Genomic DNA, 18263 nt, shown 5'->3' on the forward strand with positions numbered 1-18263 from the left:
GGACTTCTTGGGTTTCTCTTACTAAACCTTATAGTGTCCTTTCTATTTTTATTCACACTGCTTCTCCCCCTGAACCCACTCCCCCCTATTTCTATTAGATTTCTACCCATTTTATTAGTTTTTATTTAAAAAAAAAATAAAGTAAATTCTATGCTCCACATGGGACTTGAACTCATGAGGTGCATATTCTACTGACTGAACCAGCCAGACATCCCAAAATTCTGCCCATTTTAAACACATTTAAATAGTTACCTTTTCTATGAAAGCATCTCCAACTCTTCCTCACCATAATTGTCTCCTCTTTGCTCCCCCCCGCCTCGCTGCCTGCTTACTCTGTACCCCTTGCTCTCCGTGTTTGCAATGTTCTTTGGTATTCTGCAAATGGCTGTGTCTGTGTTTGCCTAGCTCACTTGACTTTGAGCTCTATGAGGGAAAAGATGGTATCTTAATTCCTCTGCCTGTCTCTTACAAGCTCTGCTTTGCCATTCAATTTTTAAAATGGACTCTTGGTGGCTTCTTTAGCTCCTGTGTCCCCTGTAGAATAGGATTTTGAAACACACAGCTAACCTCTCATTTTATGTCATCTCTTAGCTCTGTGTGCTGTTTCCTATGTATATGTCTTACTTCTGAATTAGATGATGAGTTCTCTGTGGGCAGGGACCTTGACTTCCCTTCTTTGGCTCCCACTGTGTGCCCTGCCACAGTTGCGAGGCCCCCAGTGGGGCTGAACCAGACGACCACCTACCTCTGCAAGTCTGTGCTCCATGGGGAACTCTGTGTGGGATTTAGACCTCCTTTAGGTTTGGCTCTTGGGAATAAAGAGAATACTCTGAAAATTATAGCTCCATACAGTGTGGGGCAGGAATATGGGTTTGTAACTGTACTGGTGATGGACTATGATAGTTTTAGGAGTCCTGCAGAATGGCTGCTGGTATCTTGAAGGATTTGACAGAGAAAGAACAGAGGAGCAGTTTTAGTTTCCTCAGAAATAGCTGGGTGCCATGGATCCCAGGCTCAGCTAATGGGGTAGGATTTGGGCATAGCCTGGGAGCTGCAGCTCTCCCTAGTAGCTGAATGTATCTGTGATGCTGGTGAGCATATGTGAATCAAGTTCTAGAGCAGGCTGTGTGAAAGCAGTGTTGGGTGGGTGAGCATCAGACTCATCAGGCCTCCAGAGGTCATCTTGCCCTGCCTGGGCCCCAGATGGTCAGTGCCCAGGCCATACTCAGCAGGTGTCCATCCTGAGGCTCCCCAGAGAAGCTCATCCCTGTTTCTCATTCCCTGAGCTGCCAGGTGCCGTAGGATGCTAGATCCAGGGTCCTGAGAGAGCAGACAGAGAAAAGCAGGTGATCGTGGGGAATTACTACAAAGGCTTCAGTAAAGGGGAGTGATCCTTCAGGGGCCTTTGCTAGCAGATCACAGAAGGAGTTTTGGAGGTCACTAGCTCATGGCCTAGAGGCTTTGGTGGAGATTACCTGGGAGCAGGGAGCGGTGCTGTCCCCAATCCTCTGTGATTTGCTGTCTGGTTCCCAAAATGAGGGCAGTTGGTGCTTGAATGATACACCTATTTGTCACGTCCACCTAGCAGATTCTTGGCATAGTCAGGAAACAAGAGAGATTGAAAGCCAAGCCAGGGTTTTCTTCCTTATTTGCTCTTTCCTCTCTTCATTTATTTATCTTCTTGATAAAATGTTAAGTGAAGAAGACAGAGCTGTTAACAATGAGAAGGATTCTAGGAAAGGTTACAGCAGAGCTGGGGGCCAGGGTTAGGGAAAAGCAAAGTTACTATCATTAGTTCTCTCCCCACAGTGGGACCAGCCCAGACAGCACTCCTTTTCCCTCTGCTCCCATCTGCAGTGCCTCACCCCTTCTGTGTGCCCCAGCCCGACTCAGCTGCATTACCACATCCCTTTGCCATGGGTGCCTACCATCCCCTTTAATCCTTAACCTCTTTATTGTGGTCACAGATGCTCCACGTGGCCCCAGCACCCTGCAGGGAAGGAATCATTAGTTTCTTGCAGCATCCAGAAACAGCACACCTTACTATTTGTCAAAAGGAACAGAGAAGAGGGATTAGAGGAGGAAAAATGGCAGCAGAGGGAGAGGCCCAGGCAGGATTTTGTCTTGACACATTGCTAGATTGATCAGAGTCAGGAGGAGCCTGACTGCCTATCTGAGCATCTTGCATCTGTTTGTCTATGCAGAGTGCCAGCCTGCTCCTGCTAGTATGTAAGAGAAGAGGTTGGTAGTCCCCTTCACAAGGTGCCCTGGAGCCTGACTCTGCCATGCTGAGGTGGGCTGGTGAAGGTGAGCGCAGGGCATTTCCTGCCATCTGGAAGGACCAAAGCCCCTATACTGTGAGCCTCTCGTTTCACAGAACAGAGAGCTTCAAGTGCCCATGGCCTTACTGCTTCTGAAAAGGGAAAAATTAAGGTTCCCGGAGAAGGTTGTGAATTTTACAAGGTCACATAGCAGCATGCAAGAAAGTCAATAGTGAAGCTAGAACCCAAATGGTCTAACACAGGGTATGACACAGGATCTTTCTTGTCCTGAGATTATGTTCTGTTCTTCTCTCTAATTACATTTACTAACCCAACCAGGCAGAAAGAGCTAGGGTCCAGGTCTGTGTGAGAATCCTAGTTTTGCTCAAGCTTGCTTTCTCACCCAGCACCTGGCTCAGGGGAGGTGCTATCAGTGGGTGTTCTGATCTCCTTCCTAGTGACCTGCCCATCATTTTCTTTCTGGAAACTTGCTGGGCAGCAGAGGTCCTGACCTCTTTGGGCACAGTGCTGACTATATTTAGGCCTCCATTTATAAAATGTTTCAGAAGCTCAAGTACTTTATTGGTAGAGATGAATTATTGTCACGATTTATCTACTACCCACCCACGGTGGGGAGATGCTGCTCTGAACCACCTGATTTGAGAAGCAATGGAGGAACTTTGTGAGACTAATAAGGTCTGTGCTATTAATTTGAGTATTGCAGGTGTGGATTATGGAAAGTAGACCGTTTTAGAGAATCTGTCTCATACTATGCTTTCACCTTTGCCCCATAACCTGGTCCTTTGCAGTACGTTCCTAGCATCCCCTGTCAGGCTCTCATCAGATATGTCCTAGGAAGCCACACATCCTGCAGAGGTGGAGGTAGGTGGTTTCCACATGCAAATATCATGATTGTTGGATTGGGAGGACAGAGGGAAGCAAGGGCAGATTGTTTTCATCCTTGTTCAGTGACGATTATGATTTTGAGAGACCATCTCTTTAGTTCAGAAAGAGGATGGGAAAGGGACATGGATTTCACTTTTAGGCAAATGCAGGGTAAACACTCTTAGTGGGGAGGTGCATGAATTGCACTGTAGGGGAGTAAGGTGGCCCTGGAGTTAGAGGAAACGGCTTCCATTCCTGGGTCTGTGCACTACTGGCTGTTTGGCACTCGTAAACTGGGAGAACCCCTTCTGAGAAGGGGCTGATGTGTGTGCTGCAGCCGCCATGCACCAGCTGCTGGGCACCAAGTGTGTGTGCTGTGACTGCGGGGGCTGCATGTATTGACTCAGATGCAGTCGGCCATGTACCTGTGACCCTCCCATTCCACCCCCTGCCCGGGAGTCCAGGTCCAGATGCTGGATGAAGGGAGATTTGTGCCACTGGCAGCCTCTGCTTCATGTGGAGGCTCTTCTTTGGAAAGCAAACTACTGTTTGATTTTGTTATCAAACCCTGGCCCATGTCGATGTTCCTCTGCCTCAGTCTTCCCAGACGCAAGGAGCCTTGTCCACAAAGGCATCCAATATCTTTGTTCGAGGCTTATCTCAAGACACCCAGTAGCTGCCTTTTCTTTTCCTATCACTTAGTAGACGTCCACCTTTAGATTGTGAACACACAGAAGCTAAGGCAAAGTCCTTGGAACTCTGCTGGCACATAGTCAATCCTCGAGACATGTTAGCTGCTTTTAATATGATTTTTCTGTCTGTAAAAAGCTAGGCATGATACTTGGCACATGATCAATTGAACACTAACCCAAGTTATCCATAGGGAGGAATCGGCTCAGTGCTGTCCACATGATGTAGGAAGGGAGTCCAGAGGTTGCTGCAATGTTTCTTGAGGATGCACCTCAGCATGCATGTGTTGGGCAGCCTCTGCCTCTTGCATTGTATCCCAGCCTCCTCTGCTGAGCCGGCCTCTGGGTTGTACTCCCGCAGCACTGCATGTAGGCTTGCTTCTCCTTGCTGAACTGCAGGCCTCCTGAGGGCTCCATCTGTGGCTTATTTGTCTCTATGTCCCTCACTGTAGCACAATGTCTGGCACAGGGCACTTCCTCAGAATGAATAAACTTAAAAGGAGACCTAAAGGATGAGTGCCACTGAAGTATGTGCAACAAACGAACCAGGGACACTCACTCTTAGCCTGGGTTTGTATGCTGGCTCTGGCGCTAACGAGCTGGCTGAACCTGGCAGTGACTGGCAAGTAGTAGGCACTCAGTAAATGTAAGCTGTGATTATTTTTATCTTCATTAATATTAGGAGTCATTAGTTCCTGAAATAGCGAATGCAATGTTGGTCTCCACACTTTACATAAGAAACAATTGGCAAATTTCTACAAAAATTTAACCTTTGTTAATTAGGAAATGATGATAAAGAAACTCCTGTCTGACGGCCTCTGTCCCTGTTGTTCCCACCACCTGGAATGCTCTTCCTTCTGATAGCCATATGGCTTAATTCCATATTTTATTTAGGATTCTGCTCAAATGTCAAGTTATCAGAGAAGCCTTGCTAAGCCGCCCTGTAGAAAATAGCAAGTCATCACCTAATTTTCTATTCCCTTACTCTGTTTTATTTTTCTTCTAAGCACTTATTACTGCCACCTGGTTTGGTGAACATTTGCTCATTTATTATTTCTCTCCTCCACTAGAAAGTGAGCACTTCATAGCCCTAGTGCACACAGTACATGCTGTTAATGCCTGTTGATGTGATCAAATGGCAAAATTAAGTCTCTTCATTTACAGAGGATGACGGCAGGAGGGGGCATTAAGTGGAAGATTGTAAGATCAAGAAAGGCATATATTATATGAATATAGTCATGTCCACAAACACCTAACATAGACTTGGTCCCCCTCCCTTTAAAGCTTGAGAAAGAGAAAGGAAGGAAGAGAAAGAGAAAGAGAAGGAAGTCCTACTTCATACAACAGGCCATCATTTGGGGGAAACTCCTTGCTCCAAGAAACGATGCTAGCTGAAAAATAAGAATCTGTTCACAGATTTCCAGCAGCTCTGGGTACCATTTCTAACTGTCTGGCACTGGGGTTTCCACAGCTCCCTGCATAAAACTCTGGTGCCTTTGTTAGGGGCAGGCTCTAGGACGAATATATACACGGCTGCTTCCCAGCTGGCCATTTCAGATGATTCTGTGTACCCGGGTGACAAGAGAGAGAAATAACAGGGCAAGGGATCAGTGCTGCTGAAAGCAAAGAGGAGTGGAGAGTGGAGAAGAAGAGATTGCATTTCCTGTGGGTCTTCATGAATGGGAGACACAGGGAAAGAACCTGGAGGGAGTGTTCACATTTGAAAAGTTTGGAAGACTACTATAAGTCTTGAGCTAGAGTGGTTTATTCCTTCCATGGTTCCTTATTATCGAACAGGCGTTTATTGATAAGCTTGTTACACATCAGGCACTGTTCTAGACATGGGGGTCACAGCAGTGAAATCCTGGCCTCACACAGCTTCATGTTCTAGGATGGAGAGACTCATAATAAAGTGAGACACATTCCTAAGGTGTCAGCTGGTGCCAAGCACTGTGGAGAGAAAGATGTAGGGGAGGGGACAGTGTGTGGGGACGGTGGAACCCTGGGCAGGGACAGGTTGGGATTGTGATCGGCTAGCTGGGGGAGGCTGCTCGGAGAAGGTGACACTTGATAATGGTCTGAAGAAGGAGAAGTTTTCTGTCTGGTCCCAACCAGAGGTCCAGACAGTTCTCAGCAGCCTATTTACATTCGACTGTGTGCTTCTGAGCCTCGTTTCCTCCCTCCGTGTTTCCTTCTCTGGCCAGGCCGTCTAGTTTACTCAGTAAACACTGGGCACGGGGACACACCGTGAACAAGACAGACAGGATCTGTGCTTCTGTGGACCTTTCAGGCTGAAAGAGGAAACAAGGAAATGGTTACCCAACAGTGTGTGAGGTGCTGCCTTGGATGTTTTCAGGGTGCCGGGGCAGTGTGGAGCAGGGAGCCATCCCAGGCCTCCCTGCCGAGGTACAGCTGGGCCCAGGTTGGTCTTTTCTTCATTTCCAACCCTCTCCCCCTGCCTCCTTCCACACTTTCCTGTCTCAAAAGTCTCCCGAATTTCAAGTTGTTTCCCATCTTACATTTCTTGTTGTCTTAGGCATCATGACTGATTTTTCTTTGGCCTTCACTTCTCAGGCGAACCTAACAACTGTTGCCATCCATATGCTCACAAGAATGCAGGAGTGTTACAGCGGATTAGTGGCATTTTAGGATTAAGGACAGGATGGGATTTTAAAAGCTTTTAGCTCCTCCTAAATGAGGGAAGCTGCCTGACACAAAGCATTGTTAAGCCTCACAGATTTCCCTGTGGCAATACTTATGTTTCTCTGTGTGCCCCATACTGGCTACTGTTTGGGAAATCTGGGCACGACTGCTTTGGGTGTCAAGCACATATCTCTTGTACCTCACCCTTGCTCCCTTTTAGGGCCTTGTGACCACAGAGCTCAGGTATGTGGCATCTGATGAACTTGCAAGGGATGTGACTAGTGTCAGGGACGTTTGTGGAAGGTCATCCACAGCTGCAGTGGGACGCGGTATAGATGCCTCTGTAGTTCCTGTCTTCTGCAATGTACCTCACTGATCAGGGACAGGGGCAAGGGCCCTGGGGGCCTTGCAGCAGCTCCCCTTTCTCTGTCAGTGTCTCCGTATTCTGACCTAACTCCCGTTTCCAACTCCACCTCCCCTCCGGAATCCCCCTGCTCTGTTAACATGGCATCTTTGCTGAGCCCTGGATGTACTTCCACACCTTCACTCAAGCAGCAAGCCCTCTGTGAAATGTTACCTCTCTCTTTCTGTAAATCTACTTTCCCCCGTGAAACACCCCTGAGCCCTCCTTTGATCTCTCCCTGAACTGGAATTAACATAAAAACTTTAAAATATATATTACACACATTGGCACACCTTATCTAGCACAGTGCTTTAGTTCAGCAACATCTAGCACTGTAGAGGGGCCTCACCCTGGAACCAACCAGCACTGCATTGACTCTAGCCCAGTGGTTTTCACACTGTGCTCCTTGGAGCCTGGCAGAGGCCTGGTGGGAAGGACTCTGGTGCTTAGGCCCATTCGACAAGCTTGTTGTGAGCATCAAATGAGATAATGATGTGTACTTATTTATTGAGCTCAATAAATAAGTACACATCATTGAGCTCAATTATTGAGCTCACAACAAGCTTGTGAGACAGATAATATTATTACTCTCACTTTATAGACAGGAAAGTAGAGCTAAAAGATGTCAAATACTTTTCTGAGGTCCTGGAAGTAGTAAATAGCAATGGCAAGATCTGAACCCAGGCAGTCAGACCCCAGAACCTAGGGGCTTAACATTGCAGACATGCTGAGCTCCTATTAGGTTTAGAGACAGTCATATTATGTATTATTTACTTGCTGATTCCTTCACCAAATACTTATTAGGCACTGACTATATTCTAGAGACCTTAACATTATTAAAAAAATGTGTTAAAACTGCCTCACCCCTTTGGTGTCTGTATGTGTCAGTCAGGTCTTCCCACCTGGACTGCAGGCCCCTTGAGAGCAGCCCCTGTGTTTCCTATCTCTTTTTTGTCCCCTGCCTTTCTTTCTTGCTCACCCACTTAAATGGCTAGCAGACTGCTGAGTACAGATGCTCATCCAACTTGTTAACTTGATTGCATGGCAGCATCGATAGCCTGTGACATATGGCACAGATTCCCAGATTCATGGGGAGATTAGAAGTGATCTGGATCCCTGACCTCAAGCAGCCCTAACTACAACTACACCATTCAAGGAAATATGATCATCTAATTTAGGGTTTGGCAAACTATGGCTGTGGGCCAAATCATGCCTGCAGACTGTTTTTATAAGGCCCATGAGCCAAGCATGTTTTTTTATATTGTTAACTGAATGGAAGCAATGGAAAGAAGAACACTATTTTGTGATGTATAAAAATAATATGAGATTCGAATTTTAGTGCCCATAAATAGTTTTATTGGAACACAGTGATCTCATTTGTTACATATTGTCTCTGGCAGCTTCACACTGCTACTGAGCATGCTATAAACTGTGGTGCAGTTGTAACTCCGCAGTGTTTTGCGGGTCAAGATGATGTTCTTTATGTAATATCTCATTTCATTTTCTATCACCAGTGCACACGCATCATGTCTAAAAAAGGAAAAAGAAGAAGAGAAAAGTGAACTTCACAAGTCCTACTTTTAAGGTGCAGAAGAGCATAGCTTGCTGTCCTCGTGATGGGATTAGAGGGCAAAGTATTACATTTATTACACAGTGATGCTGCTGCTGTGCTAAGATAATATGATCTGAATCTGTATTGATGTTATCAGACTAAGCACCCATCACAATGTTCCCAACTCACAAGAAACAGTGGTCAGAAATATTAGGAAACTGAAATTGAAATATTTTATCACAGCAGAATTTCTTTACAAAAAAGTATAAGTGAAATCACAACTGAAGTAAATTTCTGAGCAGCTCTTTTGTTAGCCAAGCAAAGAGAACTTTTACAGTTGGCGAGTTAATTAAATCATATTCGGTTGCAGCAGCTGAAGAAATGTGTCCAGAGGAAAAAAACTACTAGCCTTTTGGCAAAGAGTGAGGACATTGTGAACGTCAACATCAATTATAAAAAGGTAAATAGATGGTTTTGAGTAATTTTATTTGGTTTTTGAGGAGTTGACAGATGTTTCTGATACAGTTCAGTTGTTTATTTGGATAGTTAACGCGGAGTTTGAAGTGACTCATGGATTCGTTTCTGGGGATAGTCTGTGGAGCAACTGCCTTCAAGGATGTTTTCAAAGTGGAGAAAATACTAATCCCCTAAAGTGGAATCTGCTACAATATATTACAACTGATGGTAGAAATACAATTGGAAAAGAAAAGAGCTTAGTCAGAAATTAAAAAAAATATATTTTTTTATTGAAGTTCGATTTGCCAACATATAACACCCAGTGCTCATCCCATCAAGTGCCCCCCTCAGTGCCCGTCACCCAGTCACCTCATCCTACCTGCCCACCTCCCTTTCCACTACCCGTTGTTTGTTTCCCAGAGTTAGGAGTCTCTCTCATGTTTTGTCACCCTCTCTAATGTTTTTAAAGCTCATGAAATTGTGGTGTTTAAAGTCTATGATTAATCATTGTGTTATTCATCAGCAGATACTTTGGACAAAATATTTTTAGTATTTTATGTTATTGAACCAGCAGTGTCAATGGTGAACTTCACTTCCTCTTGTGCACTTAATCATTCTCAGTTCTGTCATTTTTGGGGTCAGAAACAGAGACTGAGGAGACTTGCTTTATTGCACAACAGTTTGACGGCCTAACAGTGACCAAATTTTGCTGTGATGTTTTGAGTTCAAGGCTGAGCTTGAAATTTTTATAGAATGAGGAGAATCATCTTCATCCACTATTTTTTAACACAGATGGTTTTGGTGGTTAGCTTTTGTGGCAGACTTGATAATGTTTCTTAATGAATTCAATCTAAATTTACAAGACAAAACAGCTCTTTTTTTATTTTTATTTTTTTTTACAAAACAGCTCTTAAATGTGGAACAAATACTGTGCAAAAGTTGTTTCTGAGACAACTAACACTGTTTGAATCACAAGTAATGTCAAAGTGTTTCATAGACTTCTTATGTGTCAAAAGTTAAAATAAAAAGTGGAGTCTTACTACCATGCAAATTTGCGGCAGATGTACTTCTGAGCTCAAACTATAGTATTGGCAGCAGGGTTTTTTGGAATTTTGGAACTTGATGCGAGTACAAAGGAAATTTCCATTTTTCAAAATCCATTTGACTATGCAATGGAAGATCTTTCCTGTTAACCTTCAATTGGAAGAAATTACTCTTTAATGTAATGGCATGTTATAAGGCAAATATCAAGAGATGAATCTAGTAGAATTCTATAAATAACTTCCAAGTGATGACTATGCTGAATTAAAATCTTATCTATGGTTGACATCATATTTGGCAATATCTGTGTGTGAAAAGACATTTTAAAATATGGAATATGTAAGATCTCTTTATACATCAGCGTTAGCAGTATAACATTTGTAGTTGATTTGGACCACAGGCAACAACTCTGAACCTCCATTAGATGAATGATTACTTCTTAAAAAGAGAATTACATTTTTTTCTCATTGCAGATCTGTGTTACAAAAAATTGTATTCAATTATTAACATATTTTGAAATTTGTCAATAAAAATTGTGGAAATTTGTTTTCTCTTTTGTTATATACAAGTACCAATGTGATATCCTTAGGACACAAAAGCCTAAAATATTTATTATCTGGCCCTTTACAGAGAATGTTTGCCTACGTGTGATTTAATCTATACTGGAAATGTCCAAGGGACAACACAAACGAGCAGTCACCGGAGGATCCCATTTCCTTTATGGTTTGTTTCTTGTCAGAAAATACATTTTCAAATCTCATTTTCGGGCTGGCCCTGCAGTTTATCTGATTTCCTTTGGTATCTGCCGTGTTGTCGCTGAAGAGCACGGTCAGCGGGTCATTGTGGAAATCAGTTTTAATTTGCTCTGAGTCAGTTCTATGCAACAGAATAATGGAGCCCTTTATTTGCAATAAAGAAACTTATGGGTTTAGTTGCCTGCATTTGCTAAACTGGTTTTCATTTATGGGAACTCTCTCCCTTTGAAGCCAGGAGGGTGGGGGGTGGGGTGGGAAGGGCGAGGTTGAGGACATCCCTTGGGGAGCCTGAAGTGGTTGTAGAGGGGAGTGAGTTCAAGGGCCCTTGGGCATACTTGCCTGCTGGAAAGAGAACAGAAGAGCCTCCTGTGCCAGTAGGGAAGACAGGGCTCTCAGCAGGGATCAGGTGACTAGAGCGCCTCTCAGTTCTTTCCCTGGTCTGGAGCTGCCTGTTTCTCCTTCTGTGTCCTGCTCACATTTCCTTTCTCTGTCCTTTTGTGTGTTTCTATTCAAGAAGGGGGGCAGAAGCACCTGGGTAGTTCAGTTGTTTGAGGCTCTGATTCTTAGTTTCAGCTCAGGTCATGATCTCAGGGTCATGAGATTGAGCCCCAAGTCGAGTTCTATGCTCATCACTAAGTCTGCTTAAGATTCTTTTCTCCTCCCTCTCCTTCCCCCTCTGCCCCTCTCTCTGCCACCTTACACGCGCTCTCTCTCAAAGAAAGAAAGAAAGAAAGAAAGAAAGAAAGAAAGAAAGAAAGAAAATCTAAAAAAAGAAGAAGGTGGGCAGTAACCCTATTTTACAGATGAGGAAATTGAAGCCCAGAGAAGCTAAGTAATTGACCAAGACAACATAGTCAGTGTAAGGTGGAGCCAGGACTTAAATCTAGGATTTTTACCTTTCAATCTTGTGCCCACCCCCCTGGGTAGCACTGTGCTGGCCATAGGAAAGGTTCTGAGCCCTTGTTGGTTGACTACCTGGAGGGTGTCCAAGAGACTTTCCTATTCAAACATTACTGTGCTGCCAACCCACCATTAGACTTGCTCACACTTTCTTGAGGTTTTCTCCCTTCCTTCCTTCCTTCCTTCCTTCCTTCCTTCCTTCCTTCCTTCCTTCCTTCCTTCCTTCCTTCCTTCCTTCCTTTCTTCCTTCTAATTTAAATTCCAGTTAGTTAACATACTGTGAAGTATTAGTTTTAGAAGAACAGTATAGTGATTCAGCACTTCCATACAACATCCAGTGTTCATCCTGACAAGTTGAGGCACCTTCTTTCAAAATACGGATTAATATAGTAAGGCATTAACACTCTTAAGTGAGTTCTCCTTTCTTTCTTTCTTTCTTTCTTTCTTTCTTTCTTTCTTTCTTTCTTTTTTCTTTCTTTCTTTCTTTTTTCTTTCTTTCTTTCTTTCTTTCTTTCTTTCTTTCTTTCTTTCTTTCTTCGTTCTTTCTTTCTTTCTTTCGTTCTTTTCTTTGGTTACTCACACCCAAGCCAGGAAAATTAGTGTTAGGAATTTGGTGAATAGTCAGCAAAGGTTGTGAAAGGGTGAGTGAGAGGTATTGAAGTCAGATTTTTTCCCTCTCTCATCGCTTTGCTCAGGGTCCCTCAGGAATCATCACATGGGCGCTTGTCCTCTTCTGGGGCATAAGAGACATGAGTTTGAAATCTTCTAGGTAATCTTTCAAAAAGTGTGGGTTCATCTCTGTGCCCTTCCCCATAGCGGTGACCGGCCTATGCCTGGCCATGCCCTTTGATCAAGGAGGCCCTCCACAGCCTGTCCCTTCCCAGGTGGTTCTAGCTTTGGGGAATATCTATCACTGGGAGATGCAATCTATTTGGAACCTCTGCTGTATGGTTCTCATTCTATCTTCTGGAACAATATAAGTCAAGGCTCATTAAATTCTTCTGCCATGTGACATCCACAAAACAGTTGCCCAGGTTCCCTCCTATACCTCCTATTCTCTGTCTCTACAAGTTTCTTTCTTACAACCTTTTCTCATGTGATGAGGTCTCCAGAACATTCACAACCCTGGCTGCCATCTCCAGATATGCTATAGCTTGTCAGCAACTCTCATAAAACATGGCACAGAGAACTGACTGGTGCCCATTCATTCATGTATGTTTATTCAACAAATATTTATGTGAGCTTGCTTTTTGCCAAACCCTGGGCAAGTGTCTGAGGATTTCTGATTTGTGGTACTTGATTGATACTCAAATAACCATATCCAAAAACAATAACAAGCTGTAATATATTCTGTGAAGGAGTGTAGCATATCTGGGAAGATTCCTGGTTACTGAAGGCAGCATTTAGGGTGATCCTGATGCCTCTGGCTGGCAAGTCCTGGGCTTTCACAGAGGGCCTAAGGATCACTTTGACTACCTGCTTCCACAGAGGGGGGAGCCATTTAGGTCCCTTCTGACCTGATGCTTAGTCATCACACTCATTCTCTCACCTCCACTCTCTGCCTCATCCCCTTTTCTTCTCTTTTGGGGAAGACATAGACAGAGATGAGCCAAAGTTGTATAAAAATAATCTTTGGAAAGGCTCTGGTGAAGTTTTGAGACATGGTTCCCAAGGCCCAGCTAGTTCTGGGAAATGTTTTGTCTGGATGGCTTTCATTTTTAATAGACTTCAAGGGCTTCCCCTAAGCATGATGTGACATTTGGTCAAGAAAGAATTTGAGATGTTTTCAGTGCCAAAAGGTGTTTTATTAAAGCATGGAGACAGGACTTCAGGGAAGGACGGAGCTGACTGAGATTATGAAGAGCAACTGATTATATACTTTCAGTTGAGGGGTGGGGGATAGAGAGAAAGGAAGTTTCCAAAAGGATTTTCATATATTAAAGCAGACTACCAGGATCCTGGATGTCTAGCTATTATCCAGCTGAGGTTGTTTATTCCCTCTTAATGTTAATGCTTTGGCATTAAGTCAGTTGCGTGATTCTGGAGGAAGATCATACTGCCTTTCTCAGGTCTGTATCAATGGTCTGCAGGTTGTAAGGAAATTTAATTTTATCTACATTTCTTTTGCCTTTGTTCTCCTTATCAAGTAGAGACAGAGCTATGGTGTCCTCTCTTGTCGTTCCTATAGCCACAGAACACCACTTTGGGCCAAGGCTGGTTCCATTGTCCGAGGCGAGCCCACTGGCTGAGTCTGTATGCGCTGTGGCTGGGAGAGTGGCAGAGGTCAGCCAGGGGACAGACTGCACAGAACACAGTAGTGAAGTGAGGCCCTTCTCTACAGAAACCTGGTCTCCTTTCCTTGGCTCACAAATGATAAGAGACCATCCAGTAACTACTATTATTTGTCACATTGTTGCCATTGTTATCATTATTGTTGGTATTACTATGCACTGATCACAGTGAAATCTGAAGAAGACTTTCATGTCACCCAGATACCTTGGGTCAGAAATAACCAGAAGGCATTATTGAAAGGGCCTACCATGAAGAGTAAGGCTTCCTTCAGATGAGAGTACAGGAGCTGGAGCAGATGGCAGGGTTCTGACCTCGCAGAGGATGGGGCATGTAAGGAAAGAGAAAGTTGAATGGCTGAATGCATAGACTTGAAAGGAATTTAATTTCAGCCCACATGGTGAGCCAGGGGGCAAGGGCCCACTCTCAAAGTTCTGTCTTGTCCTTGGCACTAGAGGCCTAGATTTGGGGTGGAAACTAGTTATTAGAAGGAAAGAGGATAAGGTGCAAAGAGCTGAGAATAAAATAGAGGCAAAAGATCTGGAAGAGAACATGAAGCCCACTTCAGTCCTCTTTCAGGTTCACCTGAAGTCAGGTGTAATGGGGGGAGGTGAACTGTTTGCTCCACCAAAAGCCTCCTGGGAGACAATTTATCCAGCTATGCTTTGGGGACAGTTGGGCAAGTCTACAGTGCCTCTCTGGAAGGAAGCACCTGTAAACAACCACCCTGAAGTGAAATCAATGCAAACTATTCTGTGGGCTTGGAAATTGTCTTATAAGAAGTTGTTAACATGGCGTGGAGGGATGTTGGAGTAACAAAGGCCAACAAAGAGGTTATTGTGATGTTTAAAAGAAAAGCAGAGTAGAAGAAGTTTGAATTTTTAGATTTCCATTAGCAGTATTCTGGGAAAGAGCATTCTGTTTCTTTAATTTAAAATCTCTCTCAAGGCAAAAATATTTTCTGTCCTGATTCCCTGTCTCCTGTAAGCGTGTGATAAGTGGTATTAGATTTCTTAGTGGTTTTACGCACATGGTAAGTATGTCCCAGTGCCTGGCCTGAAGATGAGGACTGGTGTCTGTTGTACGTGAATATTTGTGTTTGCCTCATCAGTCAGGAAATCTGAGTGTGGTTTCGGTGAATCAGACTTCTGGTGCTTTAAGACCCCAGGGGGGAACTCATGAGCTGGCTCCTTAGCCATCAGCTTCCGAGTAGAATACACTTCAGATTATCTCTCAAGGGTGGCTGCTATATTATGTGTTAGCTTCGTAGCTTTCTTGCTGGCCTGACCCCAACTGAAAGCTCCCACAAGTTCACTCTTATATTTGGCATTTGCAGTTTCTTGTCATGGAAATAGGCTTTCTAATAAGAGCCAGAAGAAATGGACTCACGTCCCAACTCCTGCATCGATGAGCATGGGGTGTTGGCCAGGACACTTTGCCTGTGTGTTTCTTAGTTTTCTCATGTGCAAAACAGTTGAGAGTGGGAAGGAATAAGGAGAGCATTGGTCCTGTTCAAGTCTGTCAGTCCTGGCTCTATGATGTCCGGGAGGCGTACCTGTTCCTCCACATTAACCAGCAGCGCAAGCTCATGGAGTTGCTCTGGAGTCTGGCATTTTGAACTTGTCTTCCTGTTGACCTCTCTCCTGTGGTCTTCTTGTTGTGCCAGTTTTCAATCTGTTACAATTATGGTTAGAAATAAAATGAAACCATGCTTGCTTACCAGGTCCTTAAGAGACCCTTAGCAAGGTGAATGGGATGAGAGTTGTTCTCAGATCAAAGCCTAAGCTCTGAGGGAGGTAGCAGGAGAAGAGCCCCTAGGTAGTGGTGGTGGCACTGCAGCTGATGCAGGTGGCACCAGGTTAACTGGATTGGACAGGATATGTGTCACTTCTGTTCTAGCATAGAGAATAGTTTAGTATCTTGCTCAGGGCTGAGTGGAAAAGTGCTGAGTTGGGATCAGGGCAGCAGAACTACAAGATTGTATACTCCTGGGCATGAGCCTGCCTCAGGCTCAGATGCTTGCTTCTCCTGACTGTTTGTGACACTGTACTGCTACTGATCCTGGGTATGGAGTAGGCACATCCTGGCTAGTTCCTACAGTGGGCCTGATGGTGCTGAGTGATGTCTATTGGAATTGGGGGCAGTAAGTAGACTGACCTGCACATGGCAAGGTGGGCTCCCACAGAACAGGGTGGGGTTGGCCCTATTCTGGAGGGCTTAGTGAGAGGACAGTGGAAGTCAACACCTGGGGAAAACCTGGTTGAACAACATATATAGGTAATGCTGATACGGGAGAGCTTGGTTCTTGTCCCACGGAGCCGAAGAATGAATCTCACGGATAATGGAGAGTGAGTAAAGCAATAGAAGTTTGTTAAGCAAAGATATAGAGAAAGCTCTCTGAAGTGAGAGGGTCCTGACAGGTATACCACTGAGGGCTTGTAGGTTTGGCCTTTTATTATTTATTTATTATTATTATTTTTATAAAATATATTTTTTATTGGAGTTCGGTTTGCCAACATATAATATAACACCCAGTGCTCATCCTGTCCAGTGCCCCCCTCAGCGCCCGTCATCCAGTTACCCCATCCCCCTGCCCACCTCCCCTTCCACCACCCTTTGTTTGTTTCCCAGAGTTAGGAGCCTCTCATGTTTTGTCATATTCTCTAATTTTTCCCACTCAATTTTTCTCCTTTCCCCTATAATCCCTTTTACTATTTTTTATATTCCCCATTTGAGTGAAACCATATAATGGTTGGTCTTTTATTGAAAGCCAACCAGGGAACCTAAATCTTTTTAACATATCTATTAATATCACCATTGAGTAAGGACTAGTGATAACATCTTTAATAGCTTACTTCCTTGTTAGGGTTCCATAATTCTCTGTTGGTCACAGATGATTGTCATAAAAAAGACACCTTCCCCATGCACACCCAGGGCAGGGGTGGTCTGGCTTGCTCCCTTATCTCTGGTTTCCTCACACCTCAGCATTTTGGGGATTTTTGTGGCCTGCTTCTGTGGCCTCCTACCTAGCCCTGCCTAGCCCTATTTGTTCCTAACTCAATGCCAGATGGGGGTGCAAAAACTAGTAACAGGTTTTCCACTGGGGTCCTCCCTGGTTCACAGTCCTTCAGGACAGGTGACTCCAAATCCCACTGTGTTTCAGCTATGTTTGAGCTGTCAATGAGCTGGTCTTTGGGGCCCATCTAGCCAGGGTCCTGACTCTTACGAATGGAGCTCTGGTGTCTAGGCAATGCAGGGAGATGGAAATGAAGAGAGGACAGGGGAAAGGATGATGAGAAGAGGGAAAGGGGATATAAAAGGAACATGTATAAGGGATAAAGGAGGGAAGAATGGAGAAATGAAGAGATGGAAGGAAGGGGATGGAAGAGATTAGAACGGGCAGCTGGTGATTCCTTAGGATAGTTGTACACAGTTAGGGGTGCCCAGGCCATGGATGTCTGTGTGCCTGTGACTGTTGGCTTCCTCAGATTGGCTCAGCTAAGCCTTACCCCATGTCATGTATTGTAACACCCATACGGGTCTTCAAACAGAGTCAGTGCCACCACTGGGGACATGTCTGCCATTTTCTAGGGAAGCCATTCCTTAGGGTAGACAGGTAACCATCCCACATGGACATAAAATCCCATATCTAGAATTCATGCATATCTCTCAAGTTTGTCACCATTGGAGCCAATTCAACAAGCATTCACTGAGCCTTCCTACATTTAAGTTACCTTGTGTGGTGCTGGGAATGATAGAAAGCCAAGGAACTTACAATCTGGTGGTGGTGGTGGTGGTGTTGCACTTGTGTAAACTGACAGGGGAAAGAGAAGTAGAAGTTTGCAGCTGACGACCTCTGCTGTGCCCTGAACAATGCTAACGTACTCCCGTGCTCCGGACATTAAAGGCACAAACAGGAAAACATATTTGGGCTTGCTGGAGCAAGCTGGACATTTCAGGGCTGAAATGAAGGCATCTGAAGGTATGACCAAGTACTTCTCAGCTGTGAAAAGTATCAGAGCCTGGGGTGAAGGCTCAGGGAAACAGAGGGGTGATTTAAATGTCCTTTCTAGGGGTGCCTTGGTGGCTTAGTGAGTGGTTAAGCGTCTGCCTTGGGCTCAGGCCATGATTCCAGTCCTGCAACAGGCTCCTTCCTCAACAGGGAGCCTGCTTTTCCCTCCGCCTCTGCCCCTCTCTCCCACTTCTGTGCTCCCACTCTCTCTTTCAAAGAAAGAAAGAAAGAAAGAAAGAAAGAAAGAAAGAAAGAAAGAAAAATAAGATCTTCAAAAAAGTCTCTTTCGGTATTCTTTTTTTGCTTGGGATGACTGAAGTGTTATTCTGTGAAGAGGTAGAGGGATGGGTGGTTTGATGGAGTCACATAATTATTTC

At 44.4% G+C, this 18263-nt stretch overlaps 1 long non-coding RNA gene across 1 annotated transcript in view; it reads left to right on the forward strand.

Moving 5' to 3' along the window:
- The window catches only part of LOC119863998, a 73160-nt gene extending 62310 nt beyond the window's left edge, over positions 1 to 10850 (forward strand). Inside the window, exons 3-4 of the long non-coding RNA XR_005372785.1 lie at positions 8396 to 8893; positions 10561 to 10850. This is a non-coding gene — a long non-coding RNA (uncharacterized LOC119863998). The remainder of the gene's footprint in view (positions 1 to 8395; positions 8894 to 10560) is intronic.
- Positions 10851 to 18263: the final 7413 nt, after the last annotated feature.

Source organism: Canis lupus, chromosome 17 (assembly GCF_011100685.1).
Source record: "Canis lupus familiaris isolate Mischka breed German Shepherd chromosome 17, alternate assembly UU_Cfam_GSD_1.0, whole genome shotgun sequence".
NCBI classification, from domain to species: Eukaryota; Metazoa; Chordata; class Mammalia; order Carnivora; family Canidae; genus Canis; species Canis lupus.